The sequence below is a fragment of the Muscardinus avellanarius genome (genome assembly GCF_963383645.1).
Source record: "Muscardinus avellanarius genome assembly, chromosome: 4".
In the NCBI taxonomy this organism is placed as follows: Eukaryota; Metazoa; Chordata; class Mammalia; order Rodentia; family Gliridae; genus Muscardinus; species Muscardinus avellanarius.
Window position 1 is genome coordinate 107918022 of NC_137789.1, and position 25327 is coordinate 107943348.

Genomic DNA, 25327 nt, shown 5'->3' on the forward strand with positions numbered 1-25327 from the left:
TCCTCTCCCTCCTCATACCTGTTAATAGGACTGGCAGTGATACCTTGATAACTGGACAGCATTATTTGAACTCTTCCCCTCATCAAGCCTTGTTTTTCCTTTCCAACTGCCTCCTCTAATCCCCTTCCACTATGATACTGGTCTCTCTACTCACTTGTCTAAAGTCCCTTTTGTTTCCTATTTTCTCTCTGGCGTCCATACATGAGAGGAAATATATGACCGTTGACTTTCTGAGACTGGCTGATCTCATTTAGCATAATATTATCTAGTTCCATCCATTTTCCTGCAAACGACATCACTTTGTTCTTCTTTATAGCTGAGTAAAATTCCCTTGTGTGTGTATGCCACGTTTTCTTTATCCACCTAGGTTGGTGACATAACGAGGCTATTGTGAGTTGTACTGCTATAAACATAGATGTGTATGTATCACTATAGTATTCTGAGTTTAATTCTTTGGGAAACATACCAAAGAGTGTATCTTTCTTTTGAGGGATGCCAAGGAGCTGGGTCATATGGTGGTTCCATTCCTGGCCTTTTGAGGAACCCCTATACTGATATCCATAGTGGCTGTACCAATTTATGCTCCCACCAATAGTGTATACATGTTGCTGGTTCCCCACAGGCATTCTATTTTAAGATTTAAATTGTTTGGTAAAGTGTCAGAGAGGGAAATGAGGGCAGAGGCTCAGAGCCTTGCGCATAGGATGAGATTGTGATATGATGCTGGGCCTGGAGCAGGCATCCTCAGGATGGCAAAGAGCAGGAAAGAAAATAATTCCTGAGGCAAACTTCCCATATGTGAGGGATCACTTCTTTCTTAACAGTCTTGATTGTTTTTTAGGTTTTTTTTTAGCCATTTTATACACTTCTGGGAAGCAGGAAAAGTATAAAATAGAACTATTGACTTGGGGTTGGTGTAGGCTGAAGCAGAAATATTACTGCTTTTTTTTTTAAGTTGAAATGAATCCAGATATGTATGCCTGTAATCCTAGTACTTGGGAGGCTGAGACAGGAGAATCTCAGGTTCAAGGCCAGCCTCAGCAACTTAGTGAAAGCCTCAGCAATTTAGTAAGACCCTGTTTCAAAATAAAAAATAAAACAAGATGGGGGTATATCCCAGAAAAAGAACATCTTTGGGTTCAATCCCCACTACCAAAAAGTAAAATTTAAAATTAAAAGTAAAATCCTTCATTTATTTTTTGGTGGTACTGGGGCTCCTGGAAACCCTTCTACCTCTGGGATACACCCCCAGACCTATTTCATATTTTTTTTATTTGGAAATAAGGTCTCTTAAGCCAGCGAGGCTGGCTTCGAACCTGTGGGATCCTCCTGTCTCCGCCTCCCAAGCGCGGGGATTACAAGCGGTACCCTTTCTTATTTTTATGCAACAAAATTCTTTAGCTACAGATGCCCTTTAGGGCTCAAACTTTGTGCAGACCATTTTTTCTCTTCTAGCAGACATGTCTCTAAACAGATCAATGCAACAGCTCTTCTGAAGTGGACTCACCCTCTATCCAGACTCTGCCACTGAAAAAAACAAGACTGTGAGCAGTGAAATAAGAGGTGTGATCCTCAGCTTGTACAGTTTTTTGTGCAGCTCAAGGCACTGTGCTGGTTAGAGGAGTTCTGGTTGCCCTGGGAATTCTGCAGAATGAGCAGGGTAGCAGCAGCCCTCATTTTTCTCCCCTTTCAGAGCCACTATGCTCTAAGACCATCGCTCAAGCACATTAAACAGGCAGATGGAAAACTGTGGCAAGGCTGTGGCCCATCCTTGGAACCCAAACCCATTCCCAGGAAGGTCAAAGGTTGCCTTGCCAAGGTGCAGCTGTGGTTTGGAGTAGAAGCAGCCACAGCCAGTAGGAATGGAGCCAGTGCTCCATTCCTGAGAGTGCTGAGTCAAAGTGACTGCCACACTTAGAGCAGGAGACCCTAAGAACCATACCATACAAGGCCTAGTGCGGGAAGCTGGGTCTTACTTTCAGATCAGCTTCTCCGGGAAGGCTTTTCAATCTCAAGACCCCACACCAATCTCCTGTGGCTGCCTTCCTTCAACCTCCTACATTTCCAGCATTCAGTGTGGCTCTCTGGAGGACTGTGTGAAAACATCCTGAGCTAGAGGGGCCCTTAGGAAGTGAGAGAGCCATGATACCACGCTGGGTGGTGACGGTTCTGTGAGTTCAGGCAGCACCGCAGTGAGTGCCCAGCGTGTTTCCTGGCCATGTTCTGGTTACACTCTTCCAGCCTAGAGACTTTGTACACTAGTCCCCACTTGTTGTGAACAAACTCTGGTACCTGCCCCGATTTGCTGAACCAAATAACTGGAACAAGTCTTTAAGAAGGAGGAAAATGAAATGTATTGATTTGCTAGAAAATTGGAGAAAGTAGTAAACTTAAGCGTTTGGGAACAAGCCCTATGTTCTCCCCAAACAAAGGAATCAAGTTCATTTTAAGGGTTAGTTCTTTAGGGTCGTGCTGGTCTTATCAGAAGGGCACAATTCTAAGTCTTCTTTGAGTCAGTTCTTATTCAGATTCACAGGTGTTAGGCTATGCTGGTGTAGTTATCAGAAAGGATATAGTTTATATCTAAATCTTCTTTGACTCAATTCAGATCCCTGGGTACCGGGTCCCCCTTCATTAGCAAATGGAAAATAATGTGTTGTTTGTTAACAGAGGGTGAAGGAAAGGAGAAGGACAAAGAGGGAAAATGCCAGCTTTAAAACAGCCCATCTGTTGGTGGCCAGAGTCAGGAGCAGGTCCCTGTTACATTATCAGCAGTTTTACTTTCTGCAGTTCCAGTTGCACACTGTCAACCATGGTCTGAAAATATAGTAATGGAGATTTTTAGAAATAAACAACTTGTAAGTTTTAAGTCGTGTGTTGTTCTGAGTAGCATGTTGAAATCTTGTACCATCCTTCCCCCTCTACCTGGGTCGGGAATTGTCCTTTGTCCAGCACATCTGTGCCGTGTAAATGCCAGCCTGCTGGTTACTTGGTAGCCCTCTCAATTATCAGATTGACCACTGTGTGAACAGATCGACTGTGGTTTCACAGTCACCATTCCTGCCTCATTAGCTCACTTCATCTCCTAATGTAGACAGCATACCATTTCACAGCAAAGAGCCTCCTCATCTCACATCAGCACAGAAAGAGGGAGTACAGACAATGAGATGTTTTGAGAGACACAGAGAGCGCCCATAATTTTTATTACAGGATGTCTACTATAATGGTTCCATTTTATTCCTATTTTTGTTAATCTCTGATTGTACTTAATTTATAAATTCAATTTTATCAAAGGCATGTATACAAAGGAAAAAGGGGGGTTTTTTTGTATACAAATCCCTGTGTGTAGACAGGGTTTGGTACTGTGGATTCAGACATGCACAGATGGTCTTGGGATATATCTCCATGGTTAAAAGGGAACTACTTTATTCCGTTTCTCCTGTGCCCAGAAAAGTGCTGGATACATTCATTTACTTGGCTTGAACTGTCAACAGTAACTTCCTACTGAAAGGTTTAAAATAGAGTTAGGGAGTTTAGGAGGGAGGTAAAAACACCAACTTGGTTATCAGAGACTGCTGATTTATTCGGACCCAACCCAGCACCCTCTGAGGAGACAGCCAGCCCTGGGGGAAGGGACTGACAGGCCACACGTCTGGAGAGTTGCACATAGTCCTGATCGGCCGGCTGAGTCATGTGGTTCATGGGAGGCACCAATGTTTTATAGGCATGCCAATTCTCTCATGACAGCTGTAGTCTCCTGATCTCAAGTATGTCTCACGGCACCTGTAGTCTCGCGATATCTCTGCTTCTGGCTTCTAGGGTTCCACCTCCTGTTCCTGCTGTGAGATCACATGGGGGAGGGGAGGGACCGACTTATCATCCCAGCCTTTTGGTGACAATGGGAGGAGACCGAGTTAAGCTACTTCCTGCTATCAGAGGACATCGTGGGGGGGGGGCTTGGCCCTTGGCAGGGAGAGGTCAGGTCCTCTGGAAGTGGGCAAATGAGAGTATGGCTGCAGTGGGAGTTGGAGGTTACCCTGGACAGCTTGGTAATGTGCATTTGAGGAGACTTTAACAGGTGAGGAACAATTAAAAGAAAAGGCAAATCATGAGAGCGAGTCCTGAGACAGGCAGGAGCCCATCAGCTACTGGCCCTTGCCCAGAAGGGAAGGAGCCCAGCAGCTGCTGGCCCTTGGAGCCCTTCCAGATATGGGGTAGATTGTAGATGTTTTGGTTGGAGCGACTTGAGGAAGACTTGATCCCCTGGCTTAAGGGCCTTGACTGCTGAGTGTGGAGCTGCTTCTTCAGTCCCAGGTTAAAGAAGATATCAGTCCTGTAAAAGAAGGCCTATAGTGTGTGTGGGCAGGGAAGCTTGCCATCAATCCCCTGTACTGAGATTGGAAAAGGAAAACTAGGACCTGAAAGGATGGAAAGACTGAGAAGGTGACCAGAAAGATTGGCTTACCTGCTATCCGGAGAGTTAACCTGGGCTGGCAAGGAGGATGGAGGTTGAGGGATCCAGGAGCCATCAGTCTTTGGCTAGGCCGAGTAGGGCCAGTGGCGGGGCCTGGTCTGAAAAGGTGGTCCCCTGTGTTAAGGCACCTGGGGCTCACCACTTTTCCAAGGGCACTCACTTTTCCAAGTGTCCCTCCATGCCGGGCACGGTCTGGTTGGTGGACCCGGCCTTGCCCCACTTGAGGCAGGCTCCTGGAGGTGGTTGTCATTTCTGTCCTCCACCCCTAGGGGGCACTTGTCACCCCAAGGGCTGAGCCTCCTCCGCGGGCCACAGGGCAGCTACCAGGGATCTGCCTTTTGGCAAAGTCGGAGTGTACACTCCATCTCCGTCTGTTCCTCTCTGGAATTAAAAACTTTTTTTTTTTTTTTTTTTTTGGTGGAAACCCTTCTACCTCTGGGCTACACTCCCAGACCTATTTTATATTTTTATTTGGAAACAGGGTCTCTTAAGCCAGCAAAGCTGGCTTCAACCCTGTGCGATCCTCCTGTCTCCACCTCCCAAGCACAGGGATTACAGGCGTGCACCACCATGCTCGGCTGCAATTAAAAACTTTAAATGCTATATTAACCAAATCTTGGATAGAGGTTTGAGAACCATCCTCAGACTTTCTTAATATTTTTCAAAAAGACTTCTGAGTTGGTTCATTAAGGGAGGATTGCAGGGGGAATGGAGCGGGTTAGAGTGGGAGGAATAGGATGGTGGCCACAGTGGTGAGGAAAGATTTTATGGATCAGGGTTCTCAGAAAGCAGTGCTGCAAGCCAGCCAGGTAAGATGCTGGCACCCACATGTCACTAAAAAATGGTGACTGTGCCTGTGAGTCAGCAGAATTGCAGGCTGGCACAAGCCAAGATGGCGACTGCACAATGTCACAAAGTCGCAACTGTGTAATGTCACAAGATGGTGACCAAGATGGTGATTGTGATGTCACATCACCAGATAGCGACTATGTGCTGTCACAAAATGGCGGCTGACAGAAAAATGGCAGCTGAAGGGGGAACATTCAGAGGGAGGAGGGGAGTGCAGGAAAAAGAAAGCCTGGACATAAATGACTTCCAACCATGTACCGGACCACTTACAAAAGTTGCTAACCATTCTTGGGCCATTACAACCCATTACCCAGCTGGTATCAAGGCCAGACAGGCTCACAGGGCATAAGTCTACAGCTGGCTTCCCATAATGGGTCCATGGGTAAGAATGAAAAACAGGAAACAAGCCTCCCCAAAAATCCTGCCTAATGTCCAGAAACAGGGAAGTATCATGGTCTAGAAGGATGTCTCCACTCTCTTTACATGACCAAAGGGCAGCCTGGCTGCCCTGGGGGACCATGAACACCAAACATTTGGATTTTTAACAGCCATGTGCCCAAGTCCAAGTGAGGCTAAATGTGGGGACCTGCTGACCAAGGGAAGGGGAGGGAGCTTACCCTGTTTGAAAGACTTCTGCGGGATACAGGAGCACTGAACTGGAACAGCAGTAGCAGGTGTGTAGCTGCAGGGCACGCAGCAAGGTCTGAGCAGCTGCAGGGCCCATGCGGCAGGGAGCCAGGAGCAGCATTGCCAGAGCATGGTGGCGGCAGCAAGAGTGCAGAGCCTGAGCAGCAGTGGGCTGCAAGAGCATCTACAGCGGCCCGCGCAAGATGGGGCCTGGGCGGCTGGCTGCATGGCATGCAGCAGCTACAGGGCCCAAGTGGCAGGCAGCACACATGGCTGTGGTGGTGCCAGTGGCACACTACCCAGTGAGCCTAGCTCGGGGCAGGTGAAGGTGCCTGTTATGGGTGGTACTGGTAGCTGGTGGCCAGGTGGCTGGTGGCACCTACAGCGGCCACATGGAGCCTGCACCCTGCGACGGCAGTGGCAGTAGCAGTGGCGGCGGTGGTAGCGGGCACCGAGTGCCGGCATGGGACCTCACAGTCAAGCCACTGATGCGTCAGAGAGTCCAGGGCTCAAAGAGAGAGAAAAAAGAAAAAAAGGGGGGAAGGGAAACCCAAAAATCCTTCTGGGTTTCAGCACCGGTTGAAAGGTTGAAAATAGGGTTAGGGAGTTTAGAGGGGAGGTAAAAACACCAACCTGGTTATCAAAGACTGCAGTTTTATTCAGACCCAACCCGGCACCCTCCAGGGAGTCAGCCGACCATGGGGGAAGGGACAGTCTCACGACATTTCCACCTCTGGCTTCCAGGGTTCTGCCTCCTGTTCCTGCTGTGAGATCATGTGGGGGAGGGGAGGGACCCAACTTACCACCTACAATTCTAGAATCCTGGATATATATTGTGCAGAGCCATCCTATTAACTTGCTACCCAATCTTTGCAATCACTTTAGAATCCCTGAATTCACATCTCCCCCCCCCCTTTCCCTCGCTCTCTCCCTCTTGCTTATTTGCTTGCTGCATTGGTATAGATGATTGGGGTGATAAAATGGCACACATTAGAGAACATTACCATATGGTATATAATCAAGTGCTAAATTATGTGGCACAAATTGCAGAACTTTAGGGGTAATGAATATCAACATGTAGGCATTCCCAGTTTGTGAGTGGATTCTAATATTTCTCAAATCCTTAGAGAGGGACTGTTGGGAGCCAGGTTCAGTGGCAGGCACTAGAAAATGACGGTGAGCAAAACTGGCATGGTCCTTTTCCTTGGGGCTTGCCCAGGCTCTTCCACTCCCCACTGTGTACTCACACATGGGTGGCTGCCCAGTACTCAAGGAGCAGGTCTTGAATCTGCAGCTACCACCCCCTATGAGATCAAGGATCCCAGGTCCAAGAGAGCATCTTCCACTGAGTAGGCAACAGGTTTGGATTTTTTTTTCCCACCATGGATTAGTTTTGCCTGTTCCACAACTTGGTATTGATGGCATCATGCAGAATACACGATCTTATGTATGGCTTCTTTCAGTCGGGATGCTGCATTTGAGATTCCCCTCCTGGTGCGTGTTGTAATAGTTTTGGATTGCTGAGTAGCATTCCACTATATGGATGTTCCAGAATTTGCTTCTCTAGGCTGCTATTCAGAGACATCAAGGCTGTTCCCAGCTGGGGACCATGTCCTCTTCTAACCTGTCACTTTGCCTCTGCCTACTTGCACGGGTCATTTAAGAGAATGGTCTATGAAGTCAGACTGTCAAAAGGTTGGAACTCTCTGCTGAGTGATGTTGAGCAAATCATTGGGCCTGACTCTCACCTTGCTCCTCAGGTATAATAGTGATAATACCTACATAATACCTTATGGCAAGAAATGGGTCTAAGACCAGGATGTGGAAAACAATCAATGCTTAATAATGGCTTTATTTTTATTACTATTATATTACTTTTCTAGGGCCATCTAAACAAAGTACTACAAATTTGGAGGTTAAAAATAACAGAAATGCATTCCCTCACAGTTCTGTGAAGTAGAAGTCTAAAACAAGACAGGATTGCATTCTCTGCAGGAAATACATGTCCCACGAGGGACATGTTCCATGCCCTCTCCTTAACTAATGGTGTTGCCAGCAAACCCTGGACTGTTTAGCTTCACATGGACTTTTTCCTGTGTTTTTTGTCTCTGTATCTCTTCTTTTCTCATAAGGACACTAGTCATATGAGAGTAAGGGCCACCATAATCTAGTATGATTAACTCATCATATCTTATAATTACCCTATTTCTAAACAAGTTTACATTCTGAGTTTCTAGAAAGGACATAAATTCAGTGGGACACTATCTAACCCCATGTAATTATCTCCCCAACTAAATTATAAAATCATTTACTTAAAGGGTAATGTCTTATGCAATATTGCTGTGCATCTCCTGCATGCACTCAGTGGTCAATAAGTATTTGATGAAGCAGAAATTGATAATGATGATGAATTTAACCTGCACGCTAGAGGATGGGAAAACAGGAAAGATCCATCAGCAGGATAAAGCATAGAAGTTTAGCCTCGGTTTCTATAGGTCTCACTGTGTCCTTTTGGAAGCTCTGGAGTGAAGACACTAGTTAGCGTTTTCATATAGCTAATAAGAGACGCATGTTGTTCCCCCTAAGAGACTTGACAAAAATAAAAAATACTGAAAATAATTTTCAGATTTTATTCCAGCTATGGTAGCACATTTCTTTAATATTTGTTCTCAGATAAAACAGGGCTGTAACATTTTCCTAGATCTGGAAATTTTCCTCCCATGAGGTAGAGACTAAGAGCTGAAATACACAAACACATCACCACAGAATCATTCACTTCTTAGTTCCTTAGCTAAGAAGAGAAAAACATATTGAATTTAAGTTCCTTGTTTGCATAAGGAGAGATATTAATAGGCACAACATCTATTCTAACTCCCTTTGTACCTTCACTGTTGTTTATGTAACTGTCCTCATGGCCAAATTCCATCCTTAGTAGAGCATATCAGACATAGGAATCACAATGAACTATAAGTTAGACACAGTTTCAGTCTTACTACCTCTGATAGATAATGGGTAGAATATATGGAATCTGCTTGATTTCTTTCTTTCTTTCTTTCTTTCTTTCTTTCTTTCCTTCTTTTTTTTTTTTTTTTTTTTGGTGGTACTGGGGTTCCTGGAAGCCCTTCTACTTCCGGGCTACACTCCCAGACCAATTTTTATAGTTTTATTTGGAAACAGGGCCTCTTAAGCCAGCGCAGCTAGCTTCAAACCTGCATGATTCTCCTGTCTCTGCCTCCCAAGCGCGGAGATTACAAGCGTGTGCCACCACGCCCGGCTTCTGCTTGATTTCTTGTCATGGTCTTCAACCACTTTTTAGGATAAAAAGATACAAAACTTCCCCACTGGTGCTATTTCTCAAAGGTGCTTAAAAATTAAGACTTTAGTGGCTAAAAAATGTAATTTTCTCATTGGCAATCTCCTATGTAGTTCTACAAGTAATTTCGTTGTAGAACATTTTGTCCAGAAGAGTCAATAACGATATTTTCCCATAGAATGTAAACAAGATATAACTAAAAGTCATTTTTATTTTTTCTGAACTTGTTATAGTTCTTAAGCAATTGTTCTTCACTCTGCTAAAATGGTTGCTTGTAAGGTTGCCTTACTATCCAAACCAATTCTCAAACCCCATAAGAGACAACAGTAAGACCAACAGTATATAGATAAGCCACAGAGTCAGTTGCTTACGTCGTGAGCTTTGAAGGCCCAAAGAAGCTACTCTTCACACCCCAAATGTGACTCATGCATGCTCTGGCACTTTTTCTGAAATTTCTCCATTATAATATAGTTTAATTTAAGCTTCCAAATATTTGAATTTGAATGCAAACCATTGATAACTTAAACATTTTAAGTCCTGCAAGCCAATTATTAAAAGATAGATTATAAACTTAAAATTAATTATATTAAAAACAAATATAACAAATACAACTTATCATTTACTACTGATCTACCATACTTCACTATTATCAATGCTACTAAGAGTTATATAGGACTCTTGTATCTATGTGATAGAAATAGTCTATAATTGCATGATATGTCACATCTCTCTCCCACTGTCTTTAGTGACATCACATTGGTAGCTTGAAACTGGTCGTGCCAGTGGTATTTACACCATAGAAATCAGTAAGTACTACAATTAAGGACATAAATTGTTGTTGACTATCTCTAGATTTAAGAATATGATGGAGAAAATGTTAATCGTGCAGATTAAACCTAAAAGAATATCATGAATAATGGAAAACATTGAGAAAATACTCTTTCAGTACTCAAAAATTATCTGACTCAAAAGTCATTTATTTATTTATTTATTCATTTATTCATTTATTTTGCGGGTCTGGGGATGGAACCCAGGGGCATTTGACCTCCAAGCTACATCCCCTGCCCTATTTTTTATTCTTTATTTTGAAACCAGGTCTCACTGAGTTGCAGAGGGCCTCACTAAGTAGCTGAGGCTGTCGGCTAACCACGATCCTCCAGTCTCAGCCTCCCAAATGCTGGGATTACAAGCGTGCACCACCATGCCTAGCAAAAGACATTTATATCATTGAAAAATGAAGTGAATGAAGTTCTATACATGATATTTAGTCTAATGAATTTGTGGAGGTGTATGAAACTAGTTAACAGTAGGCCAGATATCATAGTTAGTACCAATACCTTTACTGAGAACAAAAACGATTAGATGCAACTTCATTTGTCAAAGTTGAATTAGACCGCCTGGCTTGGATATAAGAATTAGATAAAAGTTAGTGAAAAAATGCTGAACCATTGTATATGTAGAATTCACAATAAAGAACATGCTAGGCAATGGCTCTACACCAAGCTACATTCCCAATACTTTAAAAATTTTATCTTGAGAGAGGGTCTTGCTAAGTTGCCCAGGCTAGCTTCGAACTTGCAATCCTCGAGCCTTGGCTTCCCAAGTAGCTGGGATTACAGTCACATGCTACCATACCTGGCAAAGAGTATTATTTTATTTATTATTATTATTATTTAATTATAGCTATAATTTTTAGCAATCAGATTATAATAAATTTATGTATGGATACATATGTAATTGCCTTTTTTAGCAAGGCATTAATTAGACATTTATAGCGTAACACTGCCTTCCAGACTCCATGAATTGAGTTTTTAAAAAGAGAATAATAGCCAAACCTGGTGGCGCATGCTTATAATCCCAGCATTCGAGAGGATCACAGTTCAAGGCTAGCCTCAGCTACTTAGTGAGGTTCTTTGTAATTCAGTGAGACCCTGTTTCAAAATAAAGAATAAAAAATAGAGCTGGAGGTGTAGTTCAGAGGTAGAATCCCCCTGGGTTCCATCTTCAGTACTGCAAAGAAAGAAAGAAGAAAGAAAGAAAGAAAGAAAGAAAGAAAGAAAGAAAGAAAGAAAGAAAGAAAGAAAGAAAGAAACCACTGAGTCACTGATATCTTAGGGCTAATATGATATTCTCTCAGTGCAATTTCTGACAATGAGTAAGGTCAATAAGTGTTAGCAATTATTATTTATGGGTGATAAAAATAAAGTTCATCAGCCTAAGGTTGTTTACTATATAAAATTATCCACTCTGCTATGAGCTACATGAAGAGATAGACTTCATCTCACTTCCATCTCACTCAACTGAGAGACATTCCCAGCACCTTGAGAAAAAAAAATTCACATATTTGATATTCCATTGTTCTGCGGAAAATCATTTTGAGGATGCTAATCTTTAAAAAATAATTTCTTTTTATGGGCAAATACCTAAGAATAGAATGACTGAGTCTTATGGCAAGTATGTGTTTTACTTTTGACTGCCAAACTATTTTTCAAACTGATTATAACATTTTATATCTCCACAAACAATGTGTGAGACTTCAAGTTACTTCACATCCTCAAATACCATTATATGGTCATTTGTTTTAATTTCAGCTATTCTAATAAGAGTGTACTAACAACTTATGGTGGGTTTCCCTTGCATTTCCATGAAGATTGAACTTAATAATATTTTTTACATTTGTTTATTTACTTATATCTTCCTAGGTAAAGTCTGCTTAAATCTTGACCATTTTTAATTGTGCTATTCCTATTTTTGTTATTGAGTTGTAAGAGTTTGATATATTCTAGGTATACATATGTTCTTTGTTACATGTTTTACAAATATTTTCTCTCAATCTGTGACTTATCTTTGCATCTTTGTAACAGTATTATAACTAGAGTTTATGGGTTTTTGCATCATATTTAAGTATTTAAAAACTCAGTGGTCTCTAAAATTTTCTTCCTTGTTTTTATCTAGAAGTTTTATAGGTTTATATTCAATAATAGAGTTAATTTTTATATATGGTATGAGACATAGATCAAAGTTCTGCATTTGTTTTATTTTGCTTTTTCATAAGAATTTCTAACTATCTAGCACCATTTCTTGAAAGGTGATCCTTTATGTATTGATCTTCTCTGAATTCTCTATTTTAGTTCCACTGATCTACGTTTATCTTGACACCAATATCACACCTTCTTGATTACTGTAGCTGCAATAGTCCTAAAATTAAGTGGTTGTTAATTATTCAGTTTGGCTCTATTTTTTAAATTTTTTTGGCTATTGAGGCTTCTTGCATTTCCATATAAATTTGAAAATTGGCCTGTCATTACCTACAAATAAAAAGGCTTCTAGAATTTCAATTTGAGTGTTTTGGGTCTATGGATCATTTTGAAGAAAATTGACATCTTAACAATACTGACTTTTAACACATAAACATGATATACTTTCCCCCATTTAATTAGGGTCTTCTTTTATTCCTTTCCACAATGTTTTATAGTTATTAGTGTATGATTCTTGCAAGTCTTCAGTCAAATTTATTTCTAAGTATTTCTTGGTTTTGATATTACTGTAAATGATATTTCAATTTTCAAAGACTCATTTCTAGTATATAAAAATATTAACTTTTGTATTTTGACCTTGTATCCTACAACCCTGATAAACCCATTTGTTACAGCAGTTTTTCTCTAGGTCCCATAAGATTTTTCTATTAAATATGATCATGCAATCTGCAAGTGTAAGACAATTTTAGCTCTTTCCTTGTACTTACTCTAAAGGTCTTTATTTCAAGCAGCTTTACTCTAGCTGAAATTTTTGGAAATTCTTGAGGTTTTGTGGGTGCCAAGTAGCTAGGCTTCAGTCAACTTGTAGGGAGCCGCTGGGGATCAACTCCAAAAGGGAGGCCCTACTAGGATATGAGATGGATGGCTTGGAGCAGGAAGACTGGAAGAGGCTAAATTGGGACCAGGCCCCCTGTGCAAAAGGACCAGCACTGAGGAGGAGGTTTGCATCTGATGAAGTCTTTTACCTCTTAAGATCCACCATTTAGACACCTGCCATCCAGCACATCAGTGGTCAGGGAGTTAGTACTGACCAAAAAAGCATTAATAACCAACACAGAGAACAGCACAACCCATTAAACAAGAGACTCTTGTACTCTTTCTCCCTCTTCCCTATTCCAACACAATGAAGGGTTTGAGCCCAGAAAAAAGGGGGGAAGAGGCTAAATGAGACTATTCTGCCTCCCAACTTGAGGGAGGGGGATGTAGAATAAAAGGTTGCATCATGTGCCTTCCCACCCCCCATACACACACATATGCACTATAATCCCTGGGACATGAGCCTATCCTATGATAGGGGACATTATTTTAGTCAGATATGATATTGGAATTCAATCAAATGAGATTTCTAATAACCACAGTAATTAATAAATTATCTCCCTAATATGCCGGTAAGGAATCCACTACTCTGAAGAGAAGATTTAACAATGGTCATTGTGGGGTGGGGGTAGAGGGTGTGACAACAGAAAAAATAGCAATTTGATGTTGTACTCTACCCAGTTGAGATCAGTTAATAAGCCAGATGGATCTGATTTGAAAATGTATCCCTATTAAATTACTTGACTAAATATAAAAAAATGAATTTATGTGGATGAAGCCTGTTAGAAAGGCCCTCCTATTTGATATCAGAATAGCCTCTCCCTTAAATGGTGGATCCCAGGATCTGGTGCCCTTTGAGCAGGGTTGAGGGAGGCACCTGCAGCCTCTCCAAGCAAGAGGCTTACACAACGAGAGAATTCAGTTAAAATGCACGTGCTGGGTCTCCATCTCCTTGACCGTGAAGAAAAGAATGGACTGAATTCTCTCTGATCCTCTTAGGTCCACTCTCTTTGCTTTTACAAAATGTCTCTTGCTTCTAAGTGTTCAGAATTTATCTCTGAAAAAATCATCTCTTCCTCAAATATGCCGTGCCTGTGCATGCCTGTGATCTGTATCTGATATTGCTTCTTTGGCTAGTGATGCCTCTTTCCTACACCCCACCAGGAGAACACTACCACCTCCTGCAGGGTCAGCTTCTATGAATCTCCCTCTCTCCCCCTCTCCAAGTCAGAATGCCTGCATGCCCTGCTCTGACTCTCAGAGCACCCGATTTATTCCTCAATGGCAGAGAGTTCCTATAAAAAAAAAAAGCTACTGAGTAGTGTCTGTGTCTTCTCCTTAACCCATGTTTTCTTCCAGGAGAAAACAGCTTCTGGCCCGGTCATAATTAATCCATCATATGAAACTTGGGTAATGGTGGAGCAAGAAAGGTGACAGCAAATAGAAAGGCCAAACTGACCCATGTAATAGAGATGAGCCTAAGAAGGAATTGGAGTGAGAAAAGGAATCCTGCAGGACCCAAGTCTGTGGGAGAATTTAGGGGAGCTTGCAATGAAAAAAAAGAGTGCTTCCCACAAATGATGCCGGAATGATTAGGTATCCATATGCAAAATTAGCATCTGCACCATTGTAGCTATTGCAGCTGAGATGTTGGGGAGGGGAGGAAGCAGAGGTTTTGTTACAGGCTGTGTAAGTGGGGTTGCCTTTGGCATTCTTAAAGAAGCCTCCATAAATTTGAAATGGGTTTGCACTGAAACACAACCACTACTGAGACTGTTGTCTTTAATTCTTAGTAATTTGGAATTTCTTTTCAGGTGTCTCCTCCTTTCATAGCCTCACCCTTGCCCCTAAACTCTCCTCCTTTATTATTATTTATTCATTTACCTGGTTCCTAGGCCAGAATCTGACCATAACTGCTAATGAATTATTCTGCTAGAAAATGAGTCTTCTCTGGAACCCTACCTACAGACCCCAGGAAGGTTGTGGAGGCCTTGCCTGAGGGCAAACCAAATGGATACATTAAGAGCTCTGGAGTCAACATGTTTGGGTTCTAATCCAAGCTTTTCATTTTGTAGTTGTGAAACCTCTTAGCTCCCTAAATCTCAGTTTCCTCGGCTGCAATAAAGTGACAATCCCTTCACCTGCTACATAGATCTGCTATAAGGATTAAACAAGTTAACACGTTAGATATTAAGTACGGTGCCCAATACATGCAGACGTCTATATAATAGACATAGATAGATGTAGTATGTCTAAATATATTCCAAAACAAATGTATGCACACATATTCAGCTTCCATTCTAGACCTTCCCTTCAAAATGCCCTTATTGCTTGAATCCATATATAGTAAATCTGGTATTATTTCTAAAAAGGAAGAAACACATCAACAATAATACTAACACAATTGTTTATAAATATGTTTAATTGGCTGAAAGAAAGCATTAGGTATGTAAAAGCCCTGTGTATATATCACTTTAAAGTATTAGTTTAACTCATTTTGCACCATACACATACCTGTCAGGCAAAGGTTAATAGAGAGTTTATGAAATTCGGAATGCAATTAAGTCTCAGAGGAATCTCAGCTGGAGGCCATGCCAGTTTCCATGGCAACCAAAGGGCTCAGGCAAAAAGTATGTGTGTGGAGGTGGGGGGATTAATTTAAAGGCAAGATAAGCACATAAATATAGCTCTTGTCTACCTTTTCTTCCAAGCAAGACTTGCTGCATTTAAACTATTATGCAAAGGAGAGTATAAATTAGATTGTGGGTTTTTTTTTTTTTCATTTCCTAGAATTAAATGCATGTCCCCAATGTTTAAACGTGATTCCTGTGGGTTTTTTTTATTTTTATTATTTCTATGTATCACTTCTCTGGCTATCTAATTTATAAGTGTGTCAGGTGTGATTCTCAAATTTCTCAGGGGGGAAAAAAGGGAGAGGAGATTAAAAGAACAGAACAAGATGTCGAGGGAGATTAGTGTATATTGTGACTAACCTTCACAATACCAGCTAATGAGGTTTTCCTTATGATCTCAGAAATTGCAGTCAGGCCAATGGAGGAAAAATGTGGTCACAAGCAGAGTTGGTTTTTCTGACACAAATTTCACAACACGATACATTTAAAAGAGCCTTTAGCAATCAACTAGTCAAAATTTTTAATTTTTATCACAAAAACCCAAACTACATAAGAGAAGTTAACTAAGCTCTACCAAGGCTGGAATCCAGGAAGCCAGGACTCCTGACTACAGATTGTTCTGTATTCTACATGCCATTTTTCTTCACTTCTTTCTTATGTGCAGAATTTAGGAAAATCGAAACCATTTTTCATCCCAAGTAGTTTCCAACTGTTGCATTGCCTGATTTCCTGATTATTGCAGATGGTCTGGTTTGTTTTTTAAAACCAGATGAGTTTTATTTTGGAGGCTTCTCCTAAACTCTTAATTTGGCTTACATTTCCCAAGCAACTTCAGATTTGCCATGCACACTGGGTTATGGAAGATCTATGATCACTCATCTCCTTCGTAGTTTCAGTCCAGCAGCTCTGTGTTCACTGGCAGCAACATGTACCTGGCTGAGCCCCCCTCCATCTATGTAAGGCAAACAGAAGGACCTGGAGTAATTCACAGAGAAGCCCAAGGTATTGATAGAATGTAGACATCAAGAGTGTTCCCAATCCAAGTCTCTGAGCAGAAAATTTGCAAATGAAAATGTTCCTCCATCTTTGTAAAACTGTGTTTGGGTTGTATTTGTTTTGTTGTTATTAAGATTTCAAGACTGTGTGATGTGGTAAAGATGATGGAAATGTCAAACCAAGGAGCGACATGGACTGTCAAACCAAGAAACTACGTAGAAGGACAGTGGTCAGAGTGAAAACCCAGGCTCCCTTGGCTATGTCCATTCTCAGTTCTCTCCCTCCACTGGCCAGCAATTCATCAGCTTTTCTAAATTGGGGTGGCTTGAAAAGTTTCTGCTCTCTGCATAAACAGAGTGTTTCTTCTTAACATCAACTTCATGAAAGGTCTAGTGTAATGCCCAGTTAAAGAAGTCCCCAAAGACCACCAGGGAGACCGTCACCGTATGTAAAAGCAAAGAGCCTTTATTCGGGCTTAAGCTCGGACTCTCAGACCTCCCCAAAGCAGTGGGTCGGTACAGAGAGCCTTGAGCGGCAGTCAGACAAAGCTTTTATTGTGGTTGGGGTAGGGGTGGGGAAATTTCATTGTAGTAGTTACATAATTGGGTGACCTTTAAGCAGAAATGTTCTGGCGCACGGGGATTGGTCAGCAATGACTAAAGCAGCTCAAGCATCATATCTACTTTTTAAACATGTTATCTATTCTGCCTGGAGACTGCCCCAGGAACTTCTAGCCAAATTTTGATTGGGTCATGTTCAGGGCAGTGCATTTCAGGGGCTTTTGTGGCTTTACTGAGAACATGGGGCATGGTCGAAGGACAGTTACAAAATGGAGTTCAATCTCAAAGCAAAATGGTATCACAATCGTCAGGGTCCTTCACTAGTATCACTACAGAAACCTGGTTGGAATAAACCTTTCCCTAGTTAAAATAAGAGTTGAGAACACAACTATTCTTGAGAATTTAGGGAAAGCCCTGTTGCATGGACTCAATTTTTCATTCTATGACCTCAAGTCATTCCTTTATAAGGGGAAGATAGAATCAGATAAAGAAAAATAGGATGGTGTTAAAATTCAGCCAGTTAAAACAGGGAGCTCCTAATGTGCCTCAATAAAACCCATTACTTGTATAATTTAAATTTACTAATAAAAAATAGAGAATAACAGCAAAACACCAACAGTGAGCTCCTTCTACTTTCCAAAGTTTTCATTTAATAAAATCTATACTTTCAAGCTGGGCATGATGGCGCACACTTGTAATCCCAGCATTTAGGAGGCTGAGACAGGCGGATCATGGTTCAAAGACAGCCTTAGCTACTTAGGCCCTTTGCAATATGGTGAGACCCTGTTTCAAAACAAAGAATGAAAACTAGGGCTGCAGATGTAGCTCAGAGGTAGAATGCTCTGGGTTCCATTTCCAGTACTGCAAAAAAAAAAAAAAATCTATAGTTTCCTTGATTCAAATAAATATAGTAAGCAAACTGCATAGTGGAAAACTCATGAATCTCTGGGAGAAAACTCTCTGGGATTCTACAGAAGAAAAAAGGGAAAATGTAGTTGGTACAGTACGGAGAAAGGTTTGGATTAGACTCCAAGTCACCATTTCTAAAATTTTGAGCCTGAGAAAAGATACCAAAAGTTTAGCTCAGTTGTTGATTTTATCTATTTCTACAAACCACATCCTCTCTGAACTTCCTTTTTCTCCTTCATAAAGTGAGGATTATCCCTGCCAATTATATATTCTAATGTTATTATGTAGATAAGACGGGCTCATGATTGGAGACATTTTGATTTAATATGAAACTCACCCTGTTTTCCTTTCCTTATGTCTAAGAGACACTTTCTCACCCACAGCCTCTACTAATAAGTATTTATGATTTTTAAAGTGACAATTTTAATTTCAACATGCCCATAGAAATGAACTGTTTGATACAAAGGACTATCATTCCAAAATTGGCCAAAGACATGTTTAATCTTACTTAGAACAATGAACTGGGTCAATTAGACTAAATTTTCCCCAACTTTAAACCAAGGGACATGAACAAATTCATATGTAAGTTGTGGAACTTATAGCTCAAAGGCCCCAATGGAATGAGCAAGCTCCAGTTAGGAGAAGCAGAAAGTATGAGTTAGGAGTTGGTTGGATCAGAACAGAAAGGAGATCTTGGAATCTAGCTGAGCTCCACTAAGAGCAAAACACAGGAGTGGAGGCCCAGAAGCTACTGTTCCCAAGGCTCCCAGAAGCTTGCTAGAAACAGTCTTGTTTATGTCATATCCTAAACAGTTCTCTCCCTCTCTTCCACTGCCACTTTGGTCCATTACGATGAAGTTAGTTTATAATTAGTTGATTAACCGCCCTCCCATTTTTACATACAATTTTAGGCTAACTTTACAATTAAATTGAATTTCTGCAACCACAGAGTATGAAAAATGTTTGTTCATCCAATCCTCATCCTTGGCTTAGAAAAAAATATCTTTGTTCAAGTCCAGTAACACTTGACCGAGTCTGGACCTGATAAGTTTATGTTTAAACAAATAGGCAACAACATGGTGTGTTAAATCTGACTGATCGCACATATTCTTCCTTACAAGCATCAGAAACACACACACACACACACACACACACACACACACACACACACGTGCGCGCGCGCGCCTCTATACTATTGCAGGGAGTTCCCAGCATTATTATCTTATCTTGGATAAGTCTTTTTTTTTTTTTCCATTTGAAGAGTTAACAAACTAGTTAGGAAATCAACCAAAAGAGATTTGCTCATGTGATTAGACATTTTCCTGTCTGTTAACTGAAAAACAATGCACAGAATAGGGATGGAAACGTGGTTTGGAGATGTTAAGGAGACTTCAGAGACCAGGTGAACTGAATTTCCAATAGCCAGAGAAAGGTCCTCAGACAGTCAGGAGCATGGGTTGTACCTGTGAATTAGATATTTTCACAATCCACAGGAAAGAGATAAAGAAAAGTATCATAGAATATCTCAGAAGAGGTCTCTGAGATTATCTGTTTCTCCTATCTTAGTCCATTTGAGGGTTGCTATAACCCAATGCCTGGACCTGGTAATTTAATAAAAACAGAAATGTATTAGCTTACATTTCTGGATACTGGAAAGTCTAGTGAGGCCATTCTCTTTTTCTAAGATCATGCTGACTTACTGCACCCTCTATATGGGAGGAACAGCCAGCACTCATGTGGCAGAAGGCAGAAGGACCAGGAGTTCAAGAACAAATCATCTCTTCAAGCCCTTTTCATAATGGCATGAATCTAAACACCTAAACACCTCTCATTAGGTCCCACCTCCCGACTATTGCACTGCTGAGTAAAATTCCAATGCGTAGATTCTGAAAGCGACACTCAAATTATAGCACCATCCATTCTGTGGTTTAAAAAAAATTGGCACAACAGGAAGGTCACATAACTTGTCCAAGTCATACCATTCTAAGAAGCCTCATGAGAAAAACTCAAGAGCAGAATTTTGCTTCCCTAGCTGTGACCCTCTCCAGTGGACCACAAAACTTTTGTCAAAACCCAACTCCATTTTGCTATCTCATTCAGCCATTGACAGATTTTCAGCAAGATCCCAAAATATATTTTAGAAACATCACTCAGTGGTCTGTGAGTACCTCACCTATGTAAGCACTGTGGCATTCCAAAAGTAGAAGCTCTTTGCTTGAGAGATCATTATCAAGACTCGCAGAGGTTGTTCTGTAATGGCACATTTCCCAGCCTGACCTTTCACAACTGGGGACACCATCCAGGGTGATCTGCAGGGGTTGACTTGTGTTTGCTCTTAGATAAAGGTCAGAGAAGTAAATTCAGCAACTTATTTCCAGAGTTTCCACTTTCATAGCTTTGAGCAGAACTGTTTCTATCATATCTTATTTTTAGTTTGAGAGAGGAAGAGATAATGACCATGAACTTTCTGATTATCTGATTTGAATCTCTCACTCAGCCTCTGTTGATACACTAATTGCTCTTGGCTTTCCTTTCCTTCTCCTCCTTCTTCTTCTCTCATTCTCTTCCCTTGCAACACACATAGGATCGTGACTTCTTCCCATTCCATTCCCTCCCTGCCTTCTTTCTCCATGCCACTCACACAATGAAGAGACACTCACTGCTCTGCATTCACAGGTTTATGCAGTAATTGGGTTCCTAAAAAAGTTTTCTCGGTGTTTCAGGATACTTTCCAGATGGCTTTGTATGATTCATACTGTTAACTATTTGACAATTTTCATTGTTCCAAGTCTCTCTCCGAAGAGATTTTTTAAGTATAATCCTCCAAATGCTGAGTTATAAAAGCATCATGATGATAATTATGATGAGTAAACTGCAAAATTTCCAAGGCAAGTCTCCTGATGAGTCCTTAATACCATTCAATAATATCTTCCAAGAAACTGAAAGTTATGCATTCCCTGTGCAGAAAGCATGCAAATATTATAATGCTGACCACACTGTATCTGATAAATGCAATGTTAGGTATGCTTTACTGTATTTCTGTGGAAGATAGTACCTAATGGAACACAAAGTCTCAGTTAACTAAAATATTCAGTCTTTTTTATGTGTATCAACCAAGAGCCTAACATCGGGCATAATGGCACATGCTTGTAATCCCAGTATTTGGGAGGCTGAGACAGAAGAATCATAGGTTCAAAGACAGCCTCAGCAAGTAGTGTGACTCTCATCAACCTAGTGAGACCCTGTTTCAAAATAAAAAAAAAATTGGACTGGGGGTGTAGCTCAAAGGTAGAATGCCCCCCAGCATCAATCCCCAGTACTGAAAAAAAAAAACCCACAAATGCTTAGAGACTAGGCTCCCAGCACCAGCTTTCATAACAAACTAGCTATTATTACCTGGGACAAGATATTTAATTATTACAATTTTTTTAATTTTCTAAGGGCAAAATATTTAATTGTCCAGGTCTAGATTTTGTAATTTTCCAAACTGTGGGAGATTTAAAAATTCTTTGATATCCCTTTCAGCTCTATAATTCTACCATGATGAGATTCAGAAGTACTTTAGAATCATATAATGCAAAATATTATCATTATTCAAGTTAATAAATATATGTTGAGGACCTTCTAAGAAAGAATTTGAAAAGAAACTATGAGAATACAATGGGCTAGTGAACATGTACTCCAATTCTCCCTGACATAGAAGAGAGGAGGGATGTGGTGGGAATTGTCAACTACAATACTTTGCTTCTAGTCCAAAGATTTCTTGGGAAAGCAGCACTTGGCCCAGACTGGAGTCAGCATGATGCCTACACTTCTACACCCCACCCTGACCCCCTCAAAGCCAACATGGGCTCCAAAGACATGGGATTATGGCTCCCATTGGATAGCATATGACACGTGATAGAGTGACATAGGGTGGTATCTTCCTGATAGCTATTTAAAGGATTGTAGAAGACAGGATGACTAATTTAAGCATCAGAAAAATTGAGGGGTTAGGAAAGCAACTTTTTTATAATCTACAATTTGTCTAGTTGCTAACTTGTCCAAAAACATGAATAGCCAAGAATCTGATAGCAATGAAGAAGACTATAACCCAAATTGGGAGAAGAAGGATGAAGAAGAAAATAAAGAAGGAGAATGAAGATGAAGAGAAAGGAAGAAGAAATGAGGATGAGGAGAAAAGAGCATAAATCTTGGGAGCAAAGAGAACTGCTATGTTGGGATAACCAGTGATTGGAGCAGCAGGATCTGATGGCTTTGATCCTGATGCCTACCAGGAGCTTTAAGCCCTCAGAGAGTACATGATCAGCTCAGCCACTGAGCCAAAGTCTACTGATGCTCACTGCCTTCTGCTGCATCCTCTTAATGTCACTAGACAACTGATTGTAGGGACAAGTTCTAATAAAAGGAGAAGGAAATGCAAGCTGAATAATGTCAAAGTACCAATCTATGGAGCAGGCCAGAATATTTCTAAAAACATAACCCACAACCAAATAATTGTTTAAGAAGATTTATCTAAGACCAGGAAATCCTGGTGGTGTCTCCTGTGAAGAACAGGTCAGTGGCCATGAGGTTTAGAAGTCTCATTTCACCAAGGTGGTCTCCATTCTAAGCCAACAGATTTGTGTCCACAATACTTCAGTCTCTGAAGTATTTTGATCATCGAATAAAGTGCTCCTGAAATATATTATGAAATGCTCTAGTTGTGAATTTTTGCGCTGTTTACCATGTTGGGAATTGGTTGCTGGCAACAGTCACTAAAGCATTCATGTGTACTTGGCTTTCATTACATCTTTGTTGGAAAATCTTAGCATTGCTGGCCTGTATCCTAGATTTCTCCCTAGTTCCAGATGCCCACCTTCTATTCCCACTTGTGAATTAAGGTAGAATTGTTTGACACATTTACTTTGTTCTTGTGTGAAAACTAGCAAAGAAAATTTGACACTTCAGAATCCCGGGGACAATGATATAACCTCAAGTGCTGTTAGCTGACTGTGTTTTGAGGGCCTTTGTTGGGCCTTCTAGATTCTTCAGTTGGTGCAGACTATAAAGGGCACCCAAAACCTTGGCAACAGCTTTTATGGAAATCATTGATGAACAGCAAAGTCCTTTTAGACATTTATGTACCTAAGTGCTTCCTGAAATAAAGATCGAGAAGCCATCTGAGGTGATGTAACAAAGTCCCATTGGATTGAGCCTGTGAATCATGGGAGGTTGTGTCTGGGAAAGGAAAAACAGTGAGATAGGGACCAGTCCCTGCAAGCTGGGGTGAGGGGTCCCCAGCAACTTGTCTCCAAGATGGCACAATGATTGGAGGGTACAGGAAAAGAAGGAAGTCTAGGAAGATGGGCTACACTTGGTTGTGACCCATCCTTGGCTCTGCATAACTCTTCTTGACCCACCCACAGACCTGAGGGCACCTCCAGTCTTTGATAAACTTCATCTCAGTATTTGCCCTCCTTTCCCCAGCTTCCTAGAGAAATAAGAGGAAGCTCTTGCCCTGGGGTTTATAATTCCACTGACAAAGTATGTTGGACATTTAAGTAAAAAATGAGAAATTTCAAGAGAAAGGTTAAAAGCATGGTGGTGCATGCTTATAATCCCAGTACTTGGGAGTTTGAGACAGGAGGATTACAGGTTTGAAGCCAGCCTTGACAACTTAGCGAGGCCCTCCGCAACTTAGTGAGACTGTTTCCTAACAAGAAATAAAATCAGGCTGGAGGGTTAGCTCAGAGGTAGAATGCCTCTGGGTTCAAATCCCCAGTACCACGAGAGAGGGGGGGGGAGGGAAGAAAAATCAAAGGCATAGCAATATAAACTATCCAAAATGAAACACATACACAAAGGCTGGAAAAGAATGAACAGAAAATCAATCAATTGTGGAAAAGCTTCAAGCCACCTAATATTCATGCATTGGAATTCCCAAAAGAGGAAAAAGAACAAAAATACATATATTTGAAAAAGTGAAGTACAAACTTTTTCCAAATTTAATGAGGACTATGAACCCATTATTTGAAGAAGTCAAATTGAAGCCCAAGCAAATGAAGTGTGAAGGAAATTACACCAAAGTACACACAAAGTACTTAAAACCCCAAATATTTGGATACTAAAAATCATACTTTTAAATTGCCTAGGAGTCAAAGAAGAACTAAAAAGGAAATTATAAAATATTTTGAATACAATGAAAATGAAAACACAACCTATCAAATTTTGTGACATACAAATAAAGCAGTACATAGATGAATATACATGACACTAAAGCCCTCTACTAGAAATGAGATTAAAAAGAGGAAAACAACCAGTAGAATAGTAGAAGTGGATGTGAAGAGAGAAAGGAAGAGTGGAGAAAAGAGGATCAAGGAAGGAAGCAGATCAAATCATGTGATGGCCATATATGATGGTATCACTACCAATCTCACTAACATGTACAGGGAGGGAGTTGGGGGGAAGAGGGTGGGGTCTAGAGAGAAGCACACCAGATAATCTGTGCATATATAAATGTATCAGCTTGAATCACTATGCAGTGTGATTACAATACACCAATAAAGTTATTTAAAAAGAAATGAAAAAAGTTTTAAATCAATGAATTCTTTTTCTACCTTAGAAAAGAATGAGAAGAGAAAATAAAACTTAAATAGAAGAAATAAAGCAATAAAGGTCAGAACAGAGATCAGCAAAATAGTAAATAATCACAATTGAGAAATGATGAAAACAAAAGCTGATTCTTGAAAATATCAATAAAACTGCTAAGCAAAATGAGCAGGAAAAAAGCAGAGAAGACACAAAGCGGTATCAGAAATGAGAGAGGAGGAGTCACTTTGGATGTTATAGATATTAAAAGCATGAGAGAATATTATAAATAGTTAATGTCAATCAGTTCATCAACTTCAATAAATCTACAGATTTGTTGAAAGAAAAATTACTAGAGGTCACTCAAGAAGAATTAGATTACCGAATTGCCCTATATCTATGAAAGAAACTGAATTTATAGTTTAAAAAAATTCCACTAAGGAAATTTTAAGCCCAGCTGATATCACTGGTAAATTCTGTCAAACATTTAGGGATGAGATAATACCAATTTTATACAGACTTTTCCAGAAAACTTCAGAACT